General features: G+C 39.4%; 1 non-coding gene and 1 pseudogene across 1 annotated transcript; both read right to left on the bottom strand.

Annotated features, from left to right (window-relative positions):
- Nucleotides 1-301: 301 nt before the first annotated feature.
- LOC120093501 (U4 spliceosomal RNA) lies at nt 302-418 on the bottom strand (annotated as a pseudogene).
- A 23,325-nt stretch (nt 419-23,743) lies between these two features.
- On the bottom strand, nt 23,744-23,875 carry LOC120093436 (small nucleolar RNA SNORA17). The gene has a single exon (XR_005486496.1). It is a non-coding gene; the product is annotated as a small nucleolar RNA SNORA17 (small nucleolar RNA).
- Nucleotides 23,876-26,385: the final 2,510 nt, after the last annotated feature.

The following is a 26,385-nucleotide window of genomic DNA, read 5'->3' as shown; positions in this document are numbered from 1 at the left end:
ATGATGTATATCATGATTTATGGTCGGTGGAGGTTTACTTCAGTTATTTAAATGATAGAAAATGCAGCAAATATAGCTGCAAAACCCACATAGGAATGAAGTAAATTATTGTGAGGTAGGTACCAGGTACCGTTTATTGTATTTCTAACTTCCAGAACAGATTAGCAAGGAGGGAGTTATCTCCATTCCCAGATCAAAAGATATTGAGGTTCAGTGGTCAAGGCCACTTGCTGTGGGTAATTAATGTACGACCTTTTATAACTCTGATCTTCTTTGGATGATTAAAGATAGAGGTCATCATCCTTAGGGTGGCTTTTGAAAATTAATAAGCCTCAGTATGCCAGATTTTATTATTTCTTAGCAATAATCGCGCCTCGGATAAACCTCATTGGCTACGATACTGCCACTGCGCAAAGCTAGATTTTATTATTTCTATCTTCAAATTTTATCATTTAAAAAGTTTTAGTAAGTAAAGACATAAATGATGCATTAGAACAGCTATAATGTACACACATATGTACATATATGTATGTATGTGCTGATTTCTCTCATTTTACATTTGTAAATGTATATGTATGTATGTGTGTCTACATAATTTTAGCAACTATCTATGATATAGATTTTTTTCTTCAGCATAGACTGTCATTATTCCTTCTCTTTCTGTGATCATGTAGGGCTTCATCTGTCTTGTTCTACAGCATATTGTACATAGTTAATGCTTTTGTGACCTCTCTGCGTCTTGTGTTTAAGGGCTTGGAGGATAGGAACTATCTCCCTTTTACCTTTGTATCTGTGGAGTGTGGCTTAGTATGTGGAATTTAGGTAAATGATTAATGTATTTTTGAATGAACAAACAAAGTAACCAGTTTAATTATTCTGTGTTTACTTTTAGTATTCCCATGACCCTTCATTTTTTCACAAGTAATTTGTACAAAGGGCAGTCACAGTGCATTGGCACTACTTCAATAACACTAAAAGTATGGTAGACACAAAATGACTGACATAGCTATAAAAATTGCTGACTAATCTAGAATAGCAATTATTTTTTCTGTAACCTATTTCTTTTCATTCATGGCATTATACTAAAGGATGTGAAGCTGTAAGGCTTGGAGGAAATCTAGGTGGTGGCAGGAGCTATAATCATCAGGCAAGTGCAAAACCAAAATCAGATTCCAGTCTTTTCCCAGATGCTGCAGGCAAAGCGATTCTATAGAATTCTTTGGCACCACATTCTGCACTTCTGTGTCACTGAGAAAATGTTCCTGAATACAGAATCTGTGCTTCTAATCTGGAGTCCAACTACTATATATCAGGTTAAATGTTGTAGAGAAGTACTCTTTAGTGCTTTTATATTTTTTAGGGTCAACTAGCACATCTTCAGCCGCTACCTCCAGGACTCTGCGGCTTCAAGGCAATTGAGTATACTTTTTGCTCACTGAAACATCTCTCTGGGGGCAGCATTGAGTGTCATTGACATGTTTGACAGCTACTGAGGGGAAGCACCTGTCCTCCAGAACATTGCCATAGGAAAGGATAAAGAAAAGGAGTAACAAAAACATTTCTTGGCTCCTGAACTATCCACTTGGAAATAGCCCATGGAGCTGAATTTCAGTGTCAGGAAGGTACAGTTTTACCACATGACCGGAATGAGAGAATGGCGGGCTTATTTTTGGCAACCCTTATGACTATCACAGATTTTTGTAACATTTTCTCCAGGCTACTACGAAAATAATTTGGAGCAAAAGCTTTTAGTTGATTGAAGACAAGGAAAAGCTTTAGGATCAAAGATGCTTTTGTGGCATATTCAATTTTTGAGTTTTGATGCTGTAATATTTAAGTCTTCCAAGGTGATACACAGAGCACTCTAATTGCACATTTTTACGTTTCTAATTGTAGAGGTTTCCAAGTGTACTCTCTTCAGAGTGTAGCTTCTCTGTAGACTTGTCTTCATTCAGAACAATATCAATTCCATGATTCAAACACAAGACTTTCCTGTAGACTATGCTTCTCTGTTAGTCACTCATCCAGGATGCATGGAGGGTCTAACCCTAGTGGTTCAGTAGTGAAGAAAGCATACCACCTTTCTAGAAATGCTGGTGTTCTGGAGTTTTGCCATGGTGAATGAGAGTGTACTTCATTCTGTTTAGACTCATTGGGCTTCTGAATGTGTGGATTCACATATTTCTCTTTATTGTTTCACAATAATTTCTCTTAAAAATGGACTTTGTTCTATTCACTTCCTCCTTCCTGAACTTATTAGGCTTTTGTGAGACTTTCTATCTTCTAGGTCTTACATATCTGTGGGCCATACTGGTCTTGGACCACTTTAAATATCTATTCAGCTTTCTTTTTCCCCCCAAATAGAAAAATGGATGAGAAGAAACTATTTCAAAATTTCATGAAATTCTTCTTTTAAAAGAATTGTGGTTAGCACCTCTTTTAAGACTTAGATAATGTCATCAAAATAATTTCAGTTTTTGAAATCTCCCAAAAATACATTTAAAAACACTTTAAGTATCAAAGCCATAAGAACAGTAATATTTTTTCAGGCATAATTTTAGAGCTTTATAAAAAGAAGAAAAAAAGCTATATATGCCTGAAGGATAGAGTTTACTAAGTATAAAACTAAGATATAGTTATTGGCCTTACTAATATAACTTGCAAAATTAAAATTGCTTTTTCTTCCTCTCTTCTCGCTTTCCCACTCCCCTCTTCTCTCCCTTCAGTTTTGCTTGATCTGTTTTGTAGCAGGGTCTTGCTATGTAGCTCAGTGCTAGCCTTGACCTTAAGATCTTCCTATTTCAGTCTCTTGAGTGCTGGGATTAGAAGTGTGAGCCTATTATATCTGGGAAAAGCTTCTTTCTCACTGACAATGAGTGCTTGGAAACAGGGATGAGTACTCGAGGAGCTGGTAGGAGAGATTTTTGTTTATAGATTATTGTTTCCATTTCCTTGTCAGTTCACACCGGTGTGTATGTATGTGTGTGTGTGTGTGTGTGTGTGTGTGTGTGTGCATGCATGTGTGCATGTGTATATATACATTTATTTTTCTACTGCACGAAAGCCTATTAAGCAATAAGAAGGCAGAAGGCAGAACAACAATAGGGTCAAATAAGTGAATGCTCTGTCTTTGAGTTATAATTTTTCTTTTGTGCATGAGGTATTCAATAACAACTTTAGAAAATGGGGAAAGGGAAAAAAATAACAGTCTCTTTTATATACTCCCTGAATATACACTGAAATAGAAAGTATGACCTGAGCTTTCAGGGTCACATTCTGTGTTTTGAGTTTTCATACTCTGTTTTTTAAGTGTCATTCCAAGGAGAGAAGAGGAGAGTATCAGCTTTCAACAATGTGTTGTTTCGGAAGCTATGTTTTCCTTAACTGGTATGTCAACGTGGAGCTGTCTGTACCTGCCCTTATCATTTTCTGATCATTCCTTTTATTCATTGCTTTCAAGAAAAGTCTGTTCCAAAGATAAGAAAGCTGCCTTCTTGTGCATTCTTCACCACAGAGAAAGCAAGGCCATTGTTACAGCAACTCGTTTTTCCTGCCTTCTTTTTGGTTACTAATATCCTTTATATATTTCATTTTTTCTGATACTGGGGATTGAACCCAGGGCCGTCAAATGATTCAGCGAGACCCCAACTACAGTTTTAAGGATTTGATAGTATTGGTTTTGAGCTTGACAGAATCTAGAAGTACCTATGAGACAAGATTCATGGCATGTCAGTGATGCGGTTTTTACATTAGTTAACTGAAGAGGAAGGACCCCTTAACTGTGGGTAACACTATTTGATGGGCTGGGATACCAGAATGAATAAGACAGAGAAAGGAAGGCAAGAGGCATGTCATTCTGTGCTTCCCGACCTCCTGTGCCATGTGACCAGCTGCTTCCCGTTCTTCCATTCAGGCTTTCCTCCTCATGATAGACTGCATCTTTCTGTTCTGTAAACTAAAATGAGCCCCGTGGTTCTTCAGCACGCTTCTGTCAGGTATTTGGTCACAATAAGAAAAGTAACTGACACACTCGTGTGTGTACTCATGCCTGCGGTATACATTTGTAAGGACATGTTCATGTCAACGTGGAAGCCAGAGGTTGACATTAGGTATCTTCTATTATCCTCCACCTTAGATTTTGAGACAGGGCTCCTCACAGATTGGCTAGACAGAGGTTCTCTTTGCCCCACCTTCCAGTGTTGGAATGACAAGTGTGCACCACCATGTCCAGTGTTTTACGTGGCTACTGGGGATTGAAATCAATTTCTTAAGCTTGTGGAGCAAGCACTTTACACACTAAGCAATCTCTTGAACCCCTGAGCGTCACTCTTCAAGGAGTCTTTGATTGGTATTTGAGAATGGTGTAAATTTATCTGAATTTATTAAAACAAAAACATTTACTTATGAATTTGATATACTTCATCTGGCTCAAAAATACTGCATTTTTTAATGTAAAAAATGTCTCTGCTTTTAAATTTATTCCTAGTTATTTAAACATACATTTTTTATGGTAAAATTTATTTTACACTAAGAGGGTGATGCCAGCTAAAATTGCTAGTACATTCAATTACACATTTTAAATTGGAATTTTAAGTCTCAGATGTTATTTGAATAGGACCAATATTCTTAAAGATACATGCATATAAAACTAATCCACAAGCAAGTATTAATGTGATGGCTTGATTTCTTTAAAACATTTGTCTGCTTATTTTTAAATCTTCCTGTGGCTAAAATATGTTTACTCCTTTAGGAAACAGCTATGCTTTCCCAAGCAATTTTCAGAGATTACCTCCCAGCTGGTGGAGATTGCATAGCAACAGGGATAGTTGGCTAAAATACTAACTGGATTTTCATTATTGATACTGATGGGATATTTATGGCCATCATTTAGAGTCAATAAATAGAGTTGTTAGGGAGAGAGTCTGAGACAGACAGGCCACACAGGAGGGCCCAGGAGAGAACAGAGCTCAAGATGACCACTAGTTTGGTGCAATGAAACCTGGACAGGAAGCTAGCCTGATAGGACCACCAGTCTGGCACCACACAGGCCTGAGAAGGAGGTGGGTAGACCATGCCAGAGATGACTCCTGCCCTGTACCATAATGTATGAGTGGAGCATGGCATTCCTGAAACCACTCCTGAGGTGACCCAAGACACTCAAATACACTGGGCACCTCTAAGAGGAGCAAGTAAGTGGTGGAAAAATGGGAGAGAAAGAGAAGCAGAAAGATGTAGGCACAATAAAGAGAGACAGAACTAGAGACTTGATGATAGTGAAGAACAGCCTTCTATGGGTAGCCAATTATGTCTCCTAGGACCATGGTGTGATCCTGATCTATGTTGCAACTGGAGGCTATGTTGGGCCCATGGCCCAGCAGCAGTGGAGGTCTGTTACCACCCAATGCTAGGTGGATATCCCTGGTCTGGGTTGTTATACAGGAACATGTTGATGTCTGAGGGCTGGCCTTACCCTTTGCCTGGCCATTGTGGGTGAGCTGGCTCTGGGAACATAGGAGTAGGAGAAGTGATCCATGCCCTAATCATTTGCACTCTTCAGGAAAGTGGGCACTGCGCATTGTCCAGGAAGCATAGTAGAGCTGGCCCTGGTTGTCGAGTTTCCAGTGAGCTGGTCCCAAGAATTTGAATGTGAGAGAGCTGGCCCTGCCACTTGTTTCCTGTGAAGTTGCATGAATGAGGGAGAGATGCCCTCCTTGCCCCTTATCCTTCACCACCTGAGGCAGGTGCGAGACTTGGCCCTGAGGTTGTGAGAGCAGGGGATCCCTGCCCCTCACCAGCTGAAGTACTAGGGAGACCTGTATGTGTACCTCACCTGGGCAGGATAGTAAGAGGTGGCCCAAGACATGGGAGTTGTGGGTAAGTGGGCTCTGAGGGTATGGACATGGAGGAGCTGGTCATTTGTCTGTCATGTGGTGACATTGGTGAGGGAGAGATGCTCTACCCCATCCCCCCGCCCTGCCACTTATGACCTGGCCCTGAGGTCATGATGCTGGAAGAACTGGCTCTATGTCTCACCAGCTGCAACATTCAGGACAGTGGACTCTTGCATTACCTGGGCCACAGGGTAGAGCTCATCTTGGTCATGAAAAGTCAGGGGGTGATACAGTCCCAAGAGCATGAGTCTGGGCTCTGGCCTTTGGTGCAGAATTGGATGGGCAGCCTGGGCAGAGAGGAGAGCTCAGGTGATGGTATGGGTGCAGGAGTCTGACCAGCTCAGATACCTTGTAGGATCAGATCCAGGGCTTTGAATTGGCCCACCCCAACATCTATCCCATCTGTGAACTGCTGGAGTGTGTGAAGGAGCTACTCCTGTAGATCTGAAGCTACAGATTCTCCATGAAACAGGGCAATAACAGAATGTCTGAGAGGAGTCCCAGTGAGGTTCCAGGATTGATAGACCAATAGAAGACAGAGGACTTGTACCAGACCGACAAGTCACTAAAATGAATATTTGCAAGGAAAGTGTGTTGACTGTGACACACTGCAGCTTCCATAATGAGATTTTTTTCCCCTTTGTTGAGGAGACTGCAAGGGTAGACAGTGGGTACAAGGGGAGGAGGATATAAGTCAAATACAAAGTTAAAAGAAAAATATTCTGTCCCACAATTAGACTTGAGATTCTGAAAATAAGCTTTCACTTCTTTTTTCCATATTGAGGCATCCTTTGTTTTGACCATGTGATTGTATGGCATTTCATAAACTATGTATTCTATGAAAACTCAGTATACTGATTACTTCATTTTAAGCACTCTAAGTCCCCCTTTCCTTCCCCAGATTGTAATAGTTTAGTGAAGACTCTTTTTTTTTTTCTTTCTTTTTTTTTTCTTTCTTTTTTTTTTTTTTTTTATTAACTTGAGTATTTCTTATATACATTTCGAGTGTTATTCCCTTTCCCGGTTTCCGGGCAAACATCCCCCTCCCCCCTCCCCGTCCTTATGGGTGTTCCCCTCCCAACCCTCCCCCCATTGCCGCCCTCCCCCCATAGACTAGTTCACTGTGGGTTCAGTCTTAGCAGGACCCAGGGCTTCCCCTTCCACTGGTGCTCTTACTAGGATATTCATTGCTACCTATGGGGTCAGAGTCCAGGGTCAGTCCATGTATAGTCTTTAGGTAGTGGCTTAGTCCCTGGAAGCTCTGGTTGCTTGGCATTGTTGTACTTTTGGGGTCTTGAGCCCCTTCAAGCTCTTCCAGTTCTTTCTCTGATTCCTTCAATAGGGGACCTATTCTCAGTTCAGTGGTTTGCTGCTGGCATTCGCCTCTGTATTTGCTGTATTCTGGCTGTGTCTCTCAGGAGCGATCTACATCCGGCTCCTGTCGGTCTGCACTTCTTTGCTTCATCCATCTTGTCTAATTGGGTGGCTGTATATGTATGGGCCACATGTGGGGCAGGCTCTGAATGGGTGTTCCTTCAGTGTCTGTTTTAATCTTTGCCTCTCTCTTCCCTGCCAAGGGTATTCTTTTTCCTCATTTAAAGAAGGAGTGAAGCATTCACATTTTGATCATCCGTCTTGAGTTTCGTTTGTTCTAGGGATCTAGGGTAATTCAAGCATTTGGGCTAATAGCCACTTATCAATGAGTGCATACCATGTATGTCTTTCTGTGATTGGGTTAGCTCACTCAGGATGATATTTTCCATTTCCAACCATTTGCCTACGAATTTCATAAACTCGTTGTTTTTGATAGCTGAGTAATATTCCATTGTGTAGATGTACCACATTTTCTGTATCCATTCCTCTGTTGAAGGGCATCTGGGTTCTTTCCAGCTTCTGGCTATTATAAATAAGGCTGCGATGAACATAGTGGAGCACGTGTCTCTTTTATATGTTGAGGCATCTTTTGGGTATATGCCCAAGAGAGGTATAGCTGGATCCTCAGGCAGTTCAATGTCCAATTTTCTGAGGAACCTCCAGACTGATTTCCAGAATGGTTTTACCAGTCTGCAATCCCACCAACAATGGAGGAGTGTTCCTCTTTCTCCACATCCTCGCCAGCATCTGCTGTCACCTGAGTTTTTGATCTTAGCCAATCGCACTGGTGTGAGGTGAAATCTCAGGGTTGTTTTGATTTGCATTTCCCTTATGACTAAAGATGTTGAACATTTCTTTAGGTGTTTCTCAGCCATTCGGCATTCCTCAGCTGTGAATTCTTTGTTTAGCTCTGAACCCCATTTTTTAATAGGGTTATTTGTTTCCCTGCGGTCTAACTTCTTGAGTTCTTTGTATATTTTGGAAATAAGGCCTCTATCTGTTGTAGGATTGGTAAAGATCTTTTCCCAATCTGTTGGTTGCCGTTTTGTCCTAACCACAGTGTCCTTTGCCTTACAGAAGCTTTGCAGTTTTATGAGATCCCATTTGTCGATTCTTGATCTTAGAGCATAAGCCATTGGTGTTTTGTTCAGGAAATTTTTTCCAGTGCCCATGTGTTCCAGATGCTTCCCTAGTTTTTCTTCTATTAGTTTGAGTGTGTCTGGTTTGATGTGGAGGTCCTTGATCCACTTGGACTTAAGCTTTGTACAGGGTGATAAGCATGGATCGATCTGCATTCTTCTACATGTTGCCCTCCAGTTGAACCAGCACCATTTGCTGAAAATACTATCTTTTTTCCATTGGATGGTTTTGGCTCCTTTGTCAAAAATCAAGTGACCATAGGTGTGTGGGTTCATTTCTGGGTCTTAAATTCTATTCCATTGGTCTATCTGTCTGTCTCTGTGCCAATATCATGCAGTTTTTATCACTATTGCTCTGTAATACTGCTTGAGTTCAAGGATAGTGATTCCCCCTGAAGTCCTTTTATTGTTGAGGATAGCTTTAGCTATCCTGGGTTTTTTGTTATTCCAGATGAATTTGCAAATTGTTCTGTCTAACTCTTTGAAGAATTGGATTGGTATTTTGATGGGGATTGCATTGAATCTGTAGATTGCTTTTGGTAAAATGGCCATTTTTCTATATTGATCCTGCCAATCCATGAGCATGGGAGATCTTTCCATCTTCTGAGGTCTTCTTCAATTTCCTTCTTCATTGTCTTGAAGTTCTTATTGTACAGATCTTTTACTTGCTTTGTTAAAGTCACACCGAGGTACTTTATATTATTTGGGTCTATTATGAAGGGTGTCGTTTCCCTAATTTCTTTCTCGGCTTGTTTCTCTTTTGTATAGAGGACGGCAACTGATTTATTTGAGTTAATTTTATACCCAGCCACTTTGCTGAAGTTGTTTATCAGCTTTAGTAGTTCGCTGGTGGAACTTTTGGGATCACTTAAATATACTATCATATCATCTGCAAATAGTGATATTTTGACCTCTTCTTTTCCGATCTGTATCCCCTTGACCTCCTTTTGTTGTCTGATTGCTCTGGCTAGAACTTCAAGAACTATATTGAATAAGTAGGGAGAGAGTGGGCAGCCTTGTCTAGTCCCTGATTTTAGTGGGATTGCTTCAAGTTTCTCTCCATTTAGTTTAATGTTAGCAACTGGTTTGCTGTATATGGCTTTTACTATGTTTAGGTATGGGCCTTGAATTCCTATTCTTTCCAGGACTTTTATCATGAAGGGGTGTTGAATTTTGTCAAATGCTTTCTCAGCATCTAATGAAATGATCATGTGGTTCTGTTCTTTCAGTTTGTTTATATAATGGATCACGTTGATGGTTTTCCGTATATTAAACCATCCCTGCATGCCTGGGATGAAGCCTACTTGATCATGGTGGATGATTGTTTTGATGTGCTCTTGAATTCGGTTTGCCAGAATTTTATTGAGTATTTTTGCGTCGATATTCATAAGGGAAATTGGTCTGAAGTTCTCTTTCTTTGTTGTGTCTTTGTGTGGTTTAGGTATAAGAGTAATTGTGGCTTCATAGAAGGAATTCGGTAGGGCTCCATCTGTTTCAATTTTGTGGAATAGTTTGGATAATATTGGTATGAGGTCTTCTATGAAGGTTTGATAGAATTCTGCACTAAACCCGTCTGGACCTGGGCTCTTTTTGGTTGGGAGACCTTTAATGACTGCTTCTATTTCCTTAGGAGTTATGGGGTTGTTTAACTGGTTTATCTGTTCCTGATTTAACTTCGATACCTGGTATCTGTCTAGGAAATTGTCCATTTCCTGAAGATTTTCAAATTTTGTTGAATATAGGTTTTTATAGTAAGATCTGATGATTTTTGAATTTCCTCCGAATCTGTAGTTATGTCTCCCTTTTCATTTCTGATTTTGTTAATTTGGACACACTCTCTGTGTCCTCTCGTTAGTCTGGCTAAGGGTTTATCTATCTTGTTGATTTTCTCAAAGAACCAACTTTTGGTTCTGTTGATTCTTTCTATGGTCCTTTTTGTTTCTACTTGGTTGATTTCAGCTCTGAGTTTGATTATTTCCTGCCTTCTACTCCTCCTGGGTGTATTTGCTTCTTTTTGTTCTAGAGCTTTTAGGTGTGCTGTCAAGCTGCTGACATATGCTCTTTCCTGTTTCTTTCTGCAGGCACTCAGCGCTATGAGTTTTCCTCTTAGCACAGCTTTCATTGTGTCCCATAAGTTTGAGTATGTTGTATCTTCATTTTCATTAAATTCTAAAAAGTTTTTAATTTCTTTCTTTATTTCTTCCTTGACCAGGTTATCATTGAGTAGAGCATTGTTCAATTTCCACGTATATGTGGGCATTCTTCCCTTTTTGTTATTGAAGACCAGTTTTAGGCCGTGGTGGTCCGATAGCACGCATGGGATTATTTCTATCTTTCTGTACCCGTTGAGGCCCGTTTTTTGACCAATTATATGGTCAATTTTGGAGAAAGTACCATGAGGAGCTGAGAAGAAGGTATATCCTTTTGCTTTAGGATAGAATGTTCTATAAATATCCGTTAAGTCCATTTGGCTCATGACTTCTCTTAGTCTGTCTACATCACTGTTTAATTTCTGTTTCCATGATCTGTCCATTGATGAGAGTGGGGTGTTGAAATCTCCCACTATTATTGTGTGAGGTGCAATGTGTGTTTTGAGCTTTAGTAAGGTTTCTTTTACATATGTAGGTGCCCTTGTATTTGGGGCATAGATATTTAGGATTGAGAGTTCATCTTGGTTGATTTTTCCTTTGATGAATATGAAGTGTCCTTCCTTATCTTTTTTGATGACTTTTAGTTGGAAATTGATTTTATTTGATATTAGAATGGCTACTCCAGCTTGCTTCTTCTGACCATTTGCTTGGAAAGTTGTTTTCCAGCCTTTCACTCTGAGGTAGTGTCTGTCTTTGTCTCTGAGGTGTGTTTCCTGTAGGCAGCAGAATGCAGGGTCCTCGTTGCGTATCCAGTTTGTTAATCTATGTCTTTTTATTGGGGAGTTGAGGCCATTGATATTGAGAGATATTAAGGAATAGTGATTATTGCTTCCCGTTATATTCATATTTGATGTGAGGTTATGTTTGTGTGCTTTCATTCTCTTTGTTTTGTTGCCAAGACGATTAGTTTCTTGCTTCTTCTAGGGTATAGCTTGCCTCCTTATGTTGGGCTTTACCATTTATTATCCTTTGTAGTGCTGGATTTGTAGAAAGATATTGTGTAAATTTGGTTTTGTCATGGAATATCTTGGTTTCTCCATCAATGTTAATTGAGAGTTTTGCTGGATACAGTAATCTGGGCTGGCATTTGTGTTCTCTTAGGGTCTGTATAACATCAGTCCAGGATCTTCTGGCCTTCATAGTTTCTGGCGAGAAGTCTGGTGTGATTCTGATAGGTCTCCCTTTATATGTTACTTGACCTTTTTCCCTTACTGCTTTTAATATTCTTTCTTTATTTTGTGCGTTTGGTGTTTTGATAATTATGTGACGGGAGGTGTTTCTTTTCTGGTCCAATCTATTTGGAGTTCTGTAGGCTTCCTGTATGTCTATGGGTATCTCTTTTTTTAGGGTAGGGAAGTTTTCTTCTATGATTTTGTTGAAGATATTTACTGGTCCTTTGAGCTGGGAGTCTTCACTCTCTTCTATACCTATTATCCTTAGGTTTGATCTTCTCATTGAGTCCTGGATTTCCTGTATGTTTTGGACCAGTAGTTTTTTCCGCTTTACATTATCTTTGACAGTTGAGTCAATGATTTCTATGGAATCTTCTGCTCCTAAGATTCTCTCTTCCATCTCTTGTATTCTGTTGGTGAAGCTTGTATCTACAGCTCCTTGTCTCTTCTTTTGGTTTTCTATATCCAGGGTTGTTTCCATGTGTTCTTTCTTGATTGCTTCTATTTCCATTTTTAATTCCTTCAACTGTTTGATTGTGTTTTCCTGGAATTCTTTCAGGGATTTTTGCGATTCCTCTCTGTAGGCTTTTACTTGTTTATTAATGTTTTCCTGTGCTTCCCTAAGTGTGTTCAGGTCTTTCCTGAAGTCCTCCAGCATCATGATCAAATATGATTTTGAAACTAGATCTTGCTTTTCTGGTGTGTTTGGATATTCCATGTTTGTTTTGGTGGGAGAATTGGGCTCCGATGATGGCATGTAGTCTTGGTTTCTGTTGCTTGGGTTCCTGCGCTTGCCTCTCGCCATCAGATTATCTCTAGTGTTACTTTGTTCTGCTATTTCTGACAGTGGCTAGACTGTCCTATAAGCCTGTGTGTCAGGAGTGCTGTAGACCTGTTTTCCTCTCTTTCAGTCAGTTATGGGGACAGAGTGTTCTGCTTTCGGGCGTGTAGTTTTTCCTCTCTACAGGTCTTCAGCTGTTCCTGTGGGCCTGTGTCTTGAGTTCACCAGGCAGCTTTCTTGCAGCAGAAAATTTGGCCTTACCTGTGGTCCCGAGGCTCAGGTTTGCTCGTGGGGTGCTGTCCAGGGGCTCTCTGCAGCGGCAGCAACCAGGAAGACCTGTGCCGCCGTTTCCGGGAGCTTCAGTGCACCAGGGTTCCAGATGGTCTTTGGCTTTTTCCTCTGGCGTCCGAGATGTGTGTGTAGAGAGCAGTCTCTTCTGGTTTCCCAGGCTTGTCTGCCTCTCTGAAGGTTCAGCTCTCCCTCCCACGGGATTTGGGTGCAGAGAACTGTTTATCCGGTCTGTTTCCTTCAGGGTCCGGCGGTGTCTTAGGCGCAGGGGTGAAGACTCTTAAAAGTCACTCAGTGAATATGTTTGTTTATTTTGGTTTAACTTAGAATTTCTCAAATTGAACAAATATGTTTTACCCCAGTTAACTCATTAACACTCTGGACTGTGGGTGTGAGAAACACCGTCCAGTGTCCTGCAGCCATTCCTTCTGTCCTCCTTACCCTCATTTCAGCCTGGGGACTAATTATTGTGTACCTAGATTAGTCCATTAGCGTTCCCAAATAGATTCTGTGCTTCTACTCTCTCATTTTCAACCTTGTTTCTTTTATTTTTCTTGGTGGCACTAGTGTGACGTTTGCATTATGCAGTTCTGAATGTGACTCAGAGTGAAAGAAACCAAGAACTGGGATCTTGGAGATATTGATTTCCTGGGATCTGGGATCTGAGAGCTATGGATTTCCTGGCTTTGGCATCCCCTAGAAAGAAGTATCATCTTGGAAAGTTCATATTTGTCTGGGCTTTTGTATTTCTACAAAAATTTCTAGATTTCTAGAATTTCTACAGCTATTTTTAGATGGCTCTATGCCTCCTTGCTTTCCTCGTCCCCTCTCTTCATTTTTCCTTCCTGATTAATTGAGATAGGCCTTTGTTACATAGTTTGAACTGACCTCAAACTGAAGGCTGTCCTCCTGCCTCCACCTTCTTGATGCTGAGATTACAGACATGTGTTCTATTGTTCTTTTTAGGTTAAATCATATATGCTATCATTAAAATGAAAATACCTTCTTTTTGCATCCAATGAGATTATCTGGTTTAGCTCTTTTTAACTTAATGTTGTTTCCTTTTCCTCCCTGCATTGTATGATTCAGTCAAATTTGACTGCTACTTACTGCTTTCTGTATACCTCAACCTATTACAGTATGGTTCCTTTTTGTCAATCTGTCTTACATTTTAGATTTCTTGTGTCTGCCTCTATAAATCAAAGTTAACTTTTAAGACATCTCAGTTATTTTTTGTTTCAGGGAGTTTTTAATTACTCTAAACAGTTGGATTTTTCTTCCATCTCCAATTCTTACAGTTTTTGAACTTTGAGCTCTTTAATCTACTTTGAAATATATTGCTATGTATGTACTGTCTATCCATTAAGCTGTAAGTGAAATTAGATACTATTGTTTATAGGCTTAACCCTCGCACCGTGGGAATATATGAATGAGTGCAGAGTTTAAAATGCATAACTGAAGAATTAGTTTTGCTCCATTAGAGAAATGCTAGAGTAAAATCTGAACCACTAATGAAACTAATAGTTTTTCTCTTGGATATAAAGGTATAATGTGAATAGAATAGAAATAATTGGAACTATATTAACTAAGCTGTGAACTCATTGCAAGCTGTACTAAGACATAAAGTACTATTGAAACAATTAGGGATTTGGTACTCACACAACCCTTTTGGAAGTTTATAAACTATGATTTTTCTCCTATAATTCTCCCTTGAAGATAACAACTCAAGTAAAGAAAGGTCCTTCTTTAAGAAAAGCTGTGGCAATCTTTACAATTGGCTATTAATTCCCTCTCAGTTTGTCTTTGTCTGAGATCTAAGTCCTTCATTTCAACCTAATTTTTAGAAGTTCCTTAAACATTGCATTTTAAAGTCTTGCAGTGTTCAAATTAAGACAGAATAATTATAATTCAGAGTACGCATTCCATATTTTCTTATAATAAGAAAGGAAAAACAGACTCAAACAGCAATTTCTTACATTTTATACACGGGTATATACATTAGAGAAATAAAAACCTGCCACTTTAAATTTTTCCTCATAGATTAAACACAATTTTTCTTTTTACCAAGAGCCTTGGAATAGCTTCTGTTAGAGGATGCTGCTGTGATTAGAGAAGGGAACAGTGTCGTGCCTGCCATTTGAATAAGGATTTAGTGAGGTCTATAGTGCTGAGCTTGTCATAGAAGATGCTTGAAATATACATCAAAGGGGATTTAATCTAGGCAAAGCTAAAAATAAAAAGGCCCATTTCATAGGGACATGCTAGTAAAAAATTGCAGAATATGAAAAGGAGACTTATCTGAAATCCATCTGCAAAGGGAAAATACAGTGTTTACTGGTGACTGGTTTTATCCAAGATTTCATTTATATCAAAGGACTAATGTTCATACTGAAGAAGCATGGGCTAATTTAATGTTTTGTTTCGCCGTCTTAGAAACTGTGAGAATTTCCCACCAAGTTTAAATTTTTAGTGAAAAAAAAAACCCTAAGTACATGATTGATATTCTTGGGACATGCACTTAATTACTGGGAGCATCAATGAATGGGACCCTGTTGTCTATTTCTGTGGTACGAGTACCCACAAAAGTTGGAGATTTCGACTGCAAGATTTGCTTTTTTTTTTGGAGTTTGGTTAGTGCCATAGACCTAAGGTATGTGTCCTCAAAATTCATATGTTGAAACTTAATCTTTGACATTATAATATTTGTAGGTGTTGCCTTTGGGAGACAATGAAGGTGGATTTGTCGAGGGTGGGATTAGTGCTCCTATTCAAGGGCACCAGAGAACTTTCTTATAGTGTTAACCATGTAGTGACACACATCGTTACAGTGAATGAATGCTAGGCTATGATCCAGGAATCCTGAGACAGTTAGCACATCTTTGGCTGTGAGCCAGTACTCGTATGCATTAGTTCTGTATTATGGATGTAGATGATGCCAAGATTTCAAGTAGGTCACTTGCCCCTGATCAGATCTGGGCGGTTAAGAGACTCTGTTTTCTTTTCTTTTCTTCTTCCATTGGAAAAGCCTCTCAAAATGCAATTCACACTGCGAGCAGTCGAGTGGTTTCATTTGCACATATAGCACAACAAATGTCTTAACGTGGAAAGCAGTTTACAATATGTACAGCTAGTTGTGCACAGGGTACATAATTCATCTCAATAATGGATTTTTATTGTAGTTATATTTGTTAGATGTCGTTCTACCACAATAAAACTCTTAGAGATTATTTAGGAAAAATCCATTATTTCTGAAAATAAGAGATTCTTAGCAAGATAAAGAAGGGCTGTTTCTGTCCCTTGCATATGAATATGCCCACTAGTGTCCCATAAACAGTTGACTACTGGCAAGTTGAACAAGTGATCCAGAGTTAGTAGACATGTTGTGTGTTTTAGGGGGTTAGCTCAGGCAAACATTTAGTGAAAGCTTTATGTTTTAGGTCACATTTTTCACAGCTAACTTACAATTTGACGAAAGAGCTTTAGTTCAGTTCCAGGTAAGTTTGGGTGTGGAATCTAAGATATTGCTGTGTTTTCGTCTTAAAATATAGTGATTGTTTGGCTATCACTTACAGCCAAGATCATTCCTTTTGAGATAGGTATCTTAGCATAATTCTGGCAATAAAAGACAGTGTTAATATAGTGAATGTTCTGAATCAAGGCCAAATATCTTCATCATTATTAAGCATCTCATCTATAATATAAAATATGTTGATATTCATGATTATGCCCATGAGACATTGTGGGCTGAGAAGAAGGTGTGGAATTAGTAAAAGCTAAGTTTACATTGATGTGATTTTGGACTTGGTATATTTGATTGCTTTCTGCTCCACAACTGATGTTCGCATGTGGTACATGAAATGACTGTCAATTTCCCAGAATAGAATCTATAAAACCTATGAACAGATTGAGTTCACAAAATATATTTGTATATCAATTTGTTTGGAACTAGAAAATATGTTTCTATGAAAACAATGTCATATTGTTTAGGCAGAAAAGTTCTTTTGGGTTTGTATTATGTGCCAGGCAGTTCAACTATAAAGGAAAGATGTCTTATATTTCCTCAATGATATTACAGTCTCATGGCAGTGAGTGATAAGTGGGTAAGTAGGATGGAGGCCTTTGGACTCAGACAATGGCCATAAAAGTAATTGTAGGGACCAGAAAAGGTGCCCCCTCCATGGGGCAATACCTAGGTAATTATAAAAAAATGAATGATATTTCATACTTACTGTGAGGGAGAGGGAGTGACGGTAGCATGCAATACTAGGACCCATTCAATAACTGCCATTGGTTTGAGTAGTCAAAGGGACTTGTAGGAAAAGTAGGATAGAAAATTTGCTATATAATTTGAAAGCTATCGACAGGTTTCGATTAAAGGAAAATGAAATAATTATGTTGTTGTGTTAGAAATGCTACTGTCAGTAGCTCCATGGAGGGTTAGATGAAGGACTGTTATCACACGGAAAAGCCTTAATAGACACACATACATGTTCTCCAGTGAAATGATGAGACCAGAGTGTGAGAGAAGTCTCATAATCAAGATCCAGTGAAATGGCTCAGTGGGTAAAGGGATATTCTGATGAGGCAGATGATCCAAGTTGATGAAAGGAGAAAGTTAACCACCAGAACGTCCTTCTCTGACCTTATATATATGACATGGTCTATGCAATTGTGCATTAATTTGTGTACACACACAAAATAAATGAGTGTAAAAAGCAATATATGAAAAAATAAGTCTTATAATCACTCTTACAATCACTCTCATCAAGACTGCACTTGTATTTCAGCTTGTGTTTGCGTTTGGTTATATAGACGTCAAACCGAGTCATTTGAATTGCTTGAGAAATGAATATCATAAGGCCCTCCATTTCCATGACACTTCTCTCCTGAGTCCTGGGGGCCCAAGTCTTCTCTATTTTGCTCAGCTAAAACAAAGTATATCTCAATATACTTAAGAAGAATGCTCCTAGGTGTATAACGGTGAGAATGTAGCAGAGAATGAGGACAGTTGCAGGTCATAGTACCACATGTCTGGTGCTCCTCTCAGGACCTTTTGGATCTAACAAACCTGCAAGATCCATTGATGGATTAGGTATTTGGGGAATGGAAAGTAAGGGAAAGTTCAAGACAATTCAGTCCTCTAGATTAGGTGATGAAAAAGTCACTTACTGGTGGTACATATAAGCATACAAAATATAAGGGCAAAAAGACAAGTTCAACTATAGATCTTTAGGACATTCAAGGAGGCATCTCAGTAGCCAGCTTTGTATTACTGCAGCTCAGAAAAGCTGTTTGTGGTAGGGTAGACAGGGCAGTTGTCTGCATAGAGGATATTATCGGAAGCTTGTGTCAGATCAAATCAGAAGGCTGATGAAAGTAAGAGTGGAAGGGTAAGAAGAGAGACAGGAGCAGCTGTGGAATTTAAGAGGGCAAGCCAAAGAAAAGGCTTTAGGGAGATGGGAGCCTCTCACTGAGAATGAAAGATGTTGTACCCAGATACTTAGAAACATTACCTTGAAATGAAATTCTTTCCAACAACACAGTCTTATCATTCTGATTGAAGAGATTATTTCTACAAAATATTTTTCTCACTGTAGTCTCTACTGTGAACCGTAAGTTGAAAAGTAAAATTAAGACATAAAAACATCCTGAATGGGATTCAGTGAATTTGTACTCCTGAAAAACATGTTTGTTTTGAGTGCAATTATAGTCAAAAGAATTTCAGCAAAACTGTAGATAAATATGGTAAAGAGAAATGGCCAAAGTTCAGGGAATAAATCTCCTCCTTGTTAAAGCATTTTGTTCTATCACTCACAGGACAGCATGAAGTATTCTGAAGTCAGCATTTCTGAAGAAGCCTTGCTGTCATGAAGGGGAGATTTCTTCCTGTCAGCTACAGCAGAATAAAGTGATATACAGTGAAAAGAAACTACAGGTAGCTAAGATTTCCCAGAGAGAACTGCTGTGGGAATTTGTTTTAGCCTTCTGCTACTTGATAAAATTCTTTCCCCTGGGTAAATAGATTTGCATAGCTGTATTTACCAAGGAAATCCTACCCTTTATGGTCTAGAAGTTGAAATCTTTACCCAGGAGAGCCATAGCTCTGCTTCTGTTAATTTGAACTTACTAAAATGTCTCAGTTTGGAGGCACCTGACTCACAAGGCTAATTTAAATTGGGAAAAAAAATCCAATATAATTTTTTTCACCAAACCCAACATAGTAAGGACTATACTGATTTTTGCATTTTTTAATACTTGTGCACTAAAGTTCTGAGATTTGTTGGCTGGTCAAAACACATTAACTTATCTGGGAAAAGGTAATCACTCGTAATTAGTAGATAGACTTTGTTAAGTGATAAGATTAGTAGCTCCTTTTATTTTAATTGCATTCTTGTACAGTTGAGGGTACACATGACAGAATCCTGTTCTACACTGTTGAATGGTAGGATTTAGTGTGTTATACTGTAGTGCTTGGCACATAATATTCTCTTTGTCAAGATGACACCCTTCCTCTGTAAGATACAACCAGTCAGGAAAACATTGCTGACATTAGGTTTTATTCTGCTGATGCTACACAAAACTGCAGACTTGGAAATGTGGCATTGCTCTGGAAGCACAGGCTGTTTTTCATCGATGGCACAAAATAACACAATAAAAAGTCACATTTGTTGCTAGTTGTCATATTTATCAAATTACCCCTCCATCAATATGCCATAAACCTTTCAGATGCTCAGGAAACCTAAGATTCCATTAGCTAAATGAATCAAAGATTTAAAGTTGTGTATTTCCTCTAGTGTAGGATTTTATGTACTCAGGACACATTTCTTGATTGATTAAAAAGCTTTAAATTGTAACCACATTACCTCATTTATTTAACCCATAATATTGTTGGAGCCCTATTGTGTTAACTTTTCATGGAGAGACATGAGAAGTTATCTACATGAAACATCTACTTACCCTAGACTTCACCAAAGTTCAATTTGATAAGTCAATGAGTTTATTGGAGTGACTTAAAGGAGCATGGATACCTCAAAGACAGCTGCATCACCGAAAGGTCTACCTGGTGACAATAAACAAAATCTATATCCTTAGAATTTCCTACATGGCTTGCAGCTACTTTGTCATATTAGAGAGTGTCATAGTACCAGTATACATAATCTTGGTGAGGGGACTGATTAATTTTGAAAGTTTCAGGAACTTTCTGAGACTTGTGAGTTGTTTACTTCCTGAATCTTAATGAATAGTCTTTTTCCAGGGTAGACTGTATCAGTTAAGAGGAAATTGCCAAACAAAATTCCAGTTCCACAGCATTTAGCTCATGTGGAAGTCCAATCAGCTTCTATTATGTTAATATCATCCATTTTGATTCCATCCCACACTTAAACTCAATGTGACTGTGATGATTAATGTTTAATTGTAACATGATAGAATCTAAGAACACCAAGTGACCATCCTCTGGGCATGCCCATGGAAAGGTGTTGATTACATTAATTGAGGGGCCCATGATAAAAGACATTATTTGCTTTCTGGGTTCCTGAACTGTATGAACAAAGAAAAGAGACTGAATAGCAGTGTGCACTCATAACTTTCTGCTTTCTGCTATAGATGTGATGTGACTAGCTGCTATATGTCCATGATGCCTTGATTTCCCTACTACTATTTGACTTTAATGTGAGAAAGAGTAAGCCCTTTATCCCTAAAGTTGCCTATATTGGTTATTTTATCACAGTAAGATGAAGAGAAACTAAGACAATAACCTAACAATATTGGTTTCTTTCTTTCTTAGCCTGCTTACCCTCTCTAAATGTTTCCCAGGCTAGACTTGAATTCTCCATGTATGCAGGTGACAGGTGTGAATCAGCATGCACGCCTTTGTGCATGATCAACGAGTGCTTTACTGACTCAAATATCCCATATTTAGTTTCCAACAAAACAAAAATTTCAATGATTGTTTTAAAAAGCCAAATGGTATTAGTATCATTTCAGTAGTTACAATTGTACTACACTTAACAGTAGTTAAATTGTGTTCATTACGAAGTCAAGAAATTCTACTAATGCAGCATGTGTTTCTGCAAAATTGGTCTACATTCCTGTTCAGTTTTATCCATAATTTCTCCATAATATCTCTACTCTTTTCAGTCCCCCTTTCAGATATTCTTTCTGGAGACTTGTCTCTACCTGCACAACCTTGCACTTCCTTGTTCCAATTTTGGACTGGATGTTTTTCTGTACCAGTTGGGCAGTAGTTATATTGACACTTCCATTTGGTGCATTCAGAAGCTTATCAAAGGTCCAAATGACAAAGCTATGGCACTTATCATAATAATTGTGGAGGAGAATCTAATGGATGGGAGAACCCTTTTTTTATCCATAAAATGAACAGCCACATATCTTTTCCCTGTGTACCTTGTCAACCATTTCTGTTTTTTAGGCAGTTTCTAACTCCTAGCTCAGTATTAGTATTATAATACTACTCCTACAATTTTTTATCCTGATATTATGGATATTTTTTCTGTAGGTTTTTCTGATTTTCCCCATTTCTAAAAGCTAATACAATGAAGTATATCAAATGGAAACTTTTTAGAATCTGATGAACCCAGTGCTATCCCAGCTCCCTCACTAATTGGCTATGTAATCTTAGCAGGCTAACAATTACTTTATAAGATTTAATTTACTCACCTATGAGGATAACAGCATCAACTTTATAGTCTACTGTAGAGTTCAGTATGCTAATCCACAGTTATTGTTTAGCACAGTTCTTGCAACATAAAAAAAGTGTTAGTCTTGACACTTCTGTGACAGTGAGTTGGCTAACGCCACTCATATAAGAGACCAAGTGAGCCTACCTTGACTCTCAAACTTGGCATGTTGAATAACTACACTGTTCAGCTGCATATGAAATGCATGTATTGAGTGATTCTATTGGGGAACACCATGTTGTCTAGAATGGTGAGTTGTGGTGGTGTAAGGTGTGTGGGAGGTGAGATTTTTATGTGAGGTAGAAATCAGAATACTCCTGTCACTTAGGGCCATTTTCAAAGTGCCCAAGTTTGGTATACCCCTCCAAGTGAGCTTGATATGGCTGAGGGTAGCATGTAGCAGGGATATATCTTGATCACGCTTATCTGGTGACATTCCTGTGACTGAGAAACTGGTCTGGAAGAAGTTATTAGATTGTGCTGAAGTGGGATGATTTTACAAACATAAATCTTAGGAAATCAGCCAAAGGGAAGTCAAATAAAAACAAAGAGAAATGTTCTTAAGCTCAGTGTGTGCCCCACAGAAATAGTCAGAGTAATCACCATCCTTTTCACACTGTCAGTGAGGTGACTCATATTTTATATGCATAGCACTTCAGTAGACACATCAATAGTTTTTATTCAACTCTTATTCAGCAGTGTCTGCCCTCGGTAAGAACTTTGTTAACTCTTAAAGTACCAATTCTGTATATGAACCTCTAAAGCCTTGTTACTTTAAATAAAGATAATTAAGGATGTTCTGACACTTCAGTGAAACACATGATATATTTTTTTATCCTAACCCAAAATCTGTTCATCAAACTATATTGCACCTTTCTGAAGGAAAATGAAGGAAGAAGGGAGCTGAGCGAGGGTGAGAATACTGGGAGGGGGGAGCTGTGGTTGCAATGCATTGTATGAGAAAAGAATAAATGAAAAAAACCTTAAAAATACATATTCAACAAAATTCTTATTGTAACTTATGGGGCTGAGGTACAAATAACTTAAAGCATGGTCAAAGTACAAAAATAGAATGTGTATTAAGTAAATAAACTCTTTTAAAAATTTTTATGGGGTCTTTGTAAATTTCACATCATGCACCCCAATCCAACTCATCTCCTCCTTTCCTCATACCTGCCCTCTGCCTTTGCGATCTCCTCCCCAACAGAGAAAAAATGAATCTCACTGTAGAAGCTGCAGTGTGTCACAGATGTCCCACAGTATACCCTTTTGTCCACACTTCTTTGTTTACAGAAGTTCACTGAAATGAGTTGTTGGTCTGGTACCAGGCAAGATCAGATGCAAGCTACACGTCCGGAGCCAGCTCTACTGTGCTGCCCAGGCGAGCTGCAGGGCCCGCTCTCCTGAGTACTAGAGCAGGTGAGGGGCAGGACCAGCTCTCCCACTCTGATGACCATAGGGCCGGCTCTCCTGCCAGCCACACCACTGCATGACAGAAAAGTGGTGGGGGCAGCTCTTTCATGCTCACACTCTGGGGGTTGGCTCACCTGAGCCCTGTTACCAGGGTCAGTTCTACTCTGTTTTCCAAGGAGATGTAGGGCCTGCTCTCCTGAATACTGAAGCTGGTGGCGGGCAGGGCCAGTTCTACTGCTCTCATGACCCCAGGGCCAGGTCTCCCACCTACCACAGGTGGTTAGGGAAAGGGGGAAAGACGTATCTCTCCCTCATGCATACCACCACATGGGAGATGAGTGGTAGGACCAGCTCTTCCATGCTCATGGTTGGTTCATCCATAACTTCTGCAATGTTCAGAGTACTGAAGCTGGCTAAAGGGGGCGACCAGCTCTCTTGCTTCTTACTGACACCAGGGCTTTCTGTGTATCTAGGGTCATCTCAGGGGTGATATATCTTACATATGCATTATGGCATGTGGCAAGGGTCATCTTGGCATTGTCTGCCCTTCCAGGCTTGCGCAGCAATGGACAGGTGGCATCATAGGCTAGCTCCCTGTTAGGGCTTCATGGCTCCCCCCACCCGGCCTACCTAAGTGGTCTCTTGAAAGGGTGTCTGTCTTGGGCTCACTCTTGCCCAGGTCCCGAGGTCCCAGGTAAGGTTGTTCTAGTTTCTGGCTTCCTCACCAACCTCGAAGCTCATCCAGTCTTGCTAGACTGGTAGTCGCCTCAAGCTAGCTCCTAGTCCTGGCCCCTCTGGTGTGGAGAGGTTGTAGTTTTCAGATGGCTTCTTCAGTCAATGTTAGGCTTCTAATCATTCAGATGTTTTTAGGTCATAACACTGAGTATAAACATAGTCTTTCTCCTCTCTGCCACCTATGGATGCACATGTGACACAGCAGTCACACCTGCAAAGCCTCTAGGGGCAGGAAATAAATAATCTTTACAGGAGACTGGGGATTAACTACTTGCAGTATAAATTATATTTATGCTATAAATGATCACACTTTGTTAAGAGTTGACTCTGAGAATAAGAAAGCATGTTTGTTTGTTGTTTTAAGGGTTCTACAAGATTTCCAGTTCTGGGGCAGGCTGGACTCTTGACCCTGTAACAGGGAGAAAAAGAGCACAATACATAGCTAAAGGCAGTAAAATGGAATGCCCTCGAGGCTAGCTAATGGTAAATCATTTCCAATGGAGGTTGTTATGGTTCGGGCAGTGCTATAAAAATGCCACCGTGGGAATGAGAATCCAGAAACACATCCATGAATAATACACACTAATCTTTCAGGATAAATCTCAGTCAGGAACCCCAGCTGGATTCTCCCGGCATTTCTGCTGCAAGTTGTAAATACCTGTCTTGATGATGTTTTGTTTCCTCCTCCAATTTGGGTACTCCAACAGTGTCTGGATGGGGTAAGTACCAGTTTAATGGTGTTCACTGTCTACCTGTTGTTTCTAGCTGCATTTTTCTATTTGTTCTTTTACTACTTCTTGCTAAATGCTTAATGAAATTACTCATTCAAAAACATAGATCATCCTTCATGTAAAACAATGCTGTATATGAAACGATTTCAACTTGTAAGATGACCTTATAGTAGAAGGCCAATGATTATGTTTTCAGTTTTCTAGATGAAGGAAATTAAAATAAATTAATATGTAAGGGTTGAGGGGCTGATATTTGAAACTAGATGTATCTGACTCTAGAGCATTTTTCTTCTTTCTGAACCAAAGTTGAAAGGTAGTGTAGAAAATGTAGCCTTGACAAATATCTAAAAGGTACAAAATGATAAATTAAATATTTTTTCTCCCATTTTGAAAGATGTGCCCTTCTTAATAGGGGGTCATTAAAATCTAAATTTTAGTTCTTGAAAATAAACATTCTCCTATAGATAGTACAACTCTTAACTCTGAAATATGCTACCAGGGGCATCTCTTTCTACGGACTCTTCTTTCTCCTGAGAACTATAATTCTTTGCAGTTGTGCATATATTTTATAAGATAGTTGTGCCCTACTAGGCTAGCCTCGTGAATCTAAATTTTGGGTTACATCAGAATCTCCTGCTGGAACTGTTACAACACCAGCGATTCTGATGTAATGATCTGGAGTGGGAGCAGAGAGTTTGTGTTTTAATAAGTTTCTAGATAAACCTGATATAGCCTAGAACTACACATGAGAACCGTAAATCACCCTAAGTCATAGGAATGATAAAGGGAAACAGTACATTAGCAATTACTTTCTAAGGATGCTGGTTGGAGAACTTTTTTTTTTTTTTTGAGACCTTTTTGAGACAAGGTTTCTGTGTAGACCTGGCTGTCCTAGAATTTGTCCTGTAGACCAGGCTGGCCTTGAACTCAAAGAGATCCACCTGCCTCTGCCTCCTGAGGGCTGGGATTAAAAGCATGCAGCACCACTGCCTGGCTTGTTTTCTATATTTTTAAGCTCTAACCAGAAAGCATATTTTTCTGGATATAATATAGATATAGATTTTTGCTTGTCTCCTTCCTCTTCCTCCAATTATATTTCCCCCATCATTTCCCTCTTGCTCATCTTTTGTTTGCTTAATCTCTAGCTTGGCTTTCCTTCCCCACAGCAGAATTCATTAAGATGGCTGCTTGGTGGTGTTTAGTAGGCTTGATGGACATATGCTGACATGTCTAGTCACTAGGATTCAGAGCCTGGGGATGTGAGAGAAGCTATGTGGCTTAATTCATCATTCCTGGTCAGGGTATGAAGTTCTAGAGATATAAGAAGAAGGCTTATCAGGCATCTTTTTCCTTTCCATAAACTTCATCACATTAACCAAAAAGGAATAAAAACATAATGTACAAACAAAGAGAAGAGAGAAGAGGAAAAATTATCATATTGCCTGGTGAGCAGAGATGAGGAAGGAGGTCTATAAGGATGTGAAGTTAAAAAGTTTCTAGTACTGCAGGGAACAGACTTGATCACAGTACTGGAGAGACCTAGAACCAACAATCCTTAACATATCAGAGGGTAAAATTGTGGTGTGGGGCTTAAAACAGGGATGGACTGAAAAAAATCTACAAAGAGTAAAAGTCTTGTTCCATTTCAGCATACCACAGAAATAAAACAAAATAAAATCCATACGAGTTTTTAATTTATGAATGGCTAAAGAAAATATGTAGCCTTCTGTTTTTTGTCTGTGCCCAGAGCTGACCCTGTGCCTCAGTTCTATGTACCTAGATCCTGCTGGGAGAGAGTTGGTCCAAATGGGAGCCCTCAGAACACAGAAAAGGAGGAGTCTGGGACAGGATCCTTCCAGTTTCTGTTTGTGCCAAGAGCTGACCCTGTGCCACAGTGCTCTGTACCCAGATCATGTCTGGAGGGAGTCGATCTCCCAGGAGTTCTGACGCACAGGCTTACAGAAGGGTCAAGCCACTCTCAAAGACAGCAAGACCAGCTAACATCAGAGATA

This window comes from Rattus norvegicus, chromosome 6 (genome assembly GCF_036323735.1).
Source record: "Rattus norvegicus strain BN/NHsdMcwi chromosome 6, GRCr8, whole genome shotgun sequence".
Taxonomy (NCBI): domain Eukaryota; kingdom Metazoa; phylum Chordata; class Mammalia; order Rodentia; family Muridae; genus Rattus; species Rattus norvegicus.
Note: the sequence above shows the minus strand (reverse complement) of the source record. Positions and strands in the feature narration are given on the sequence as shown.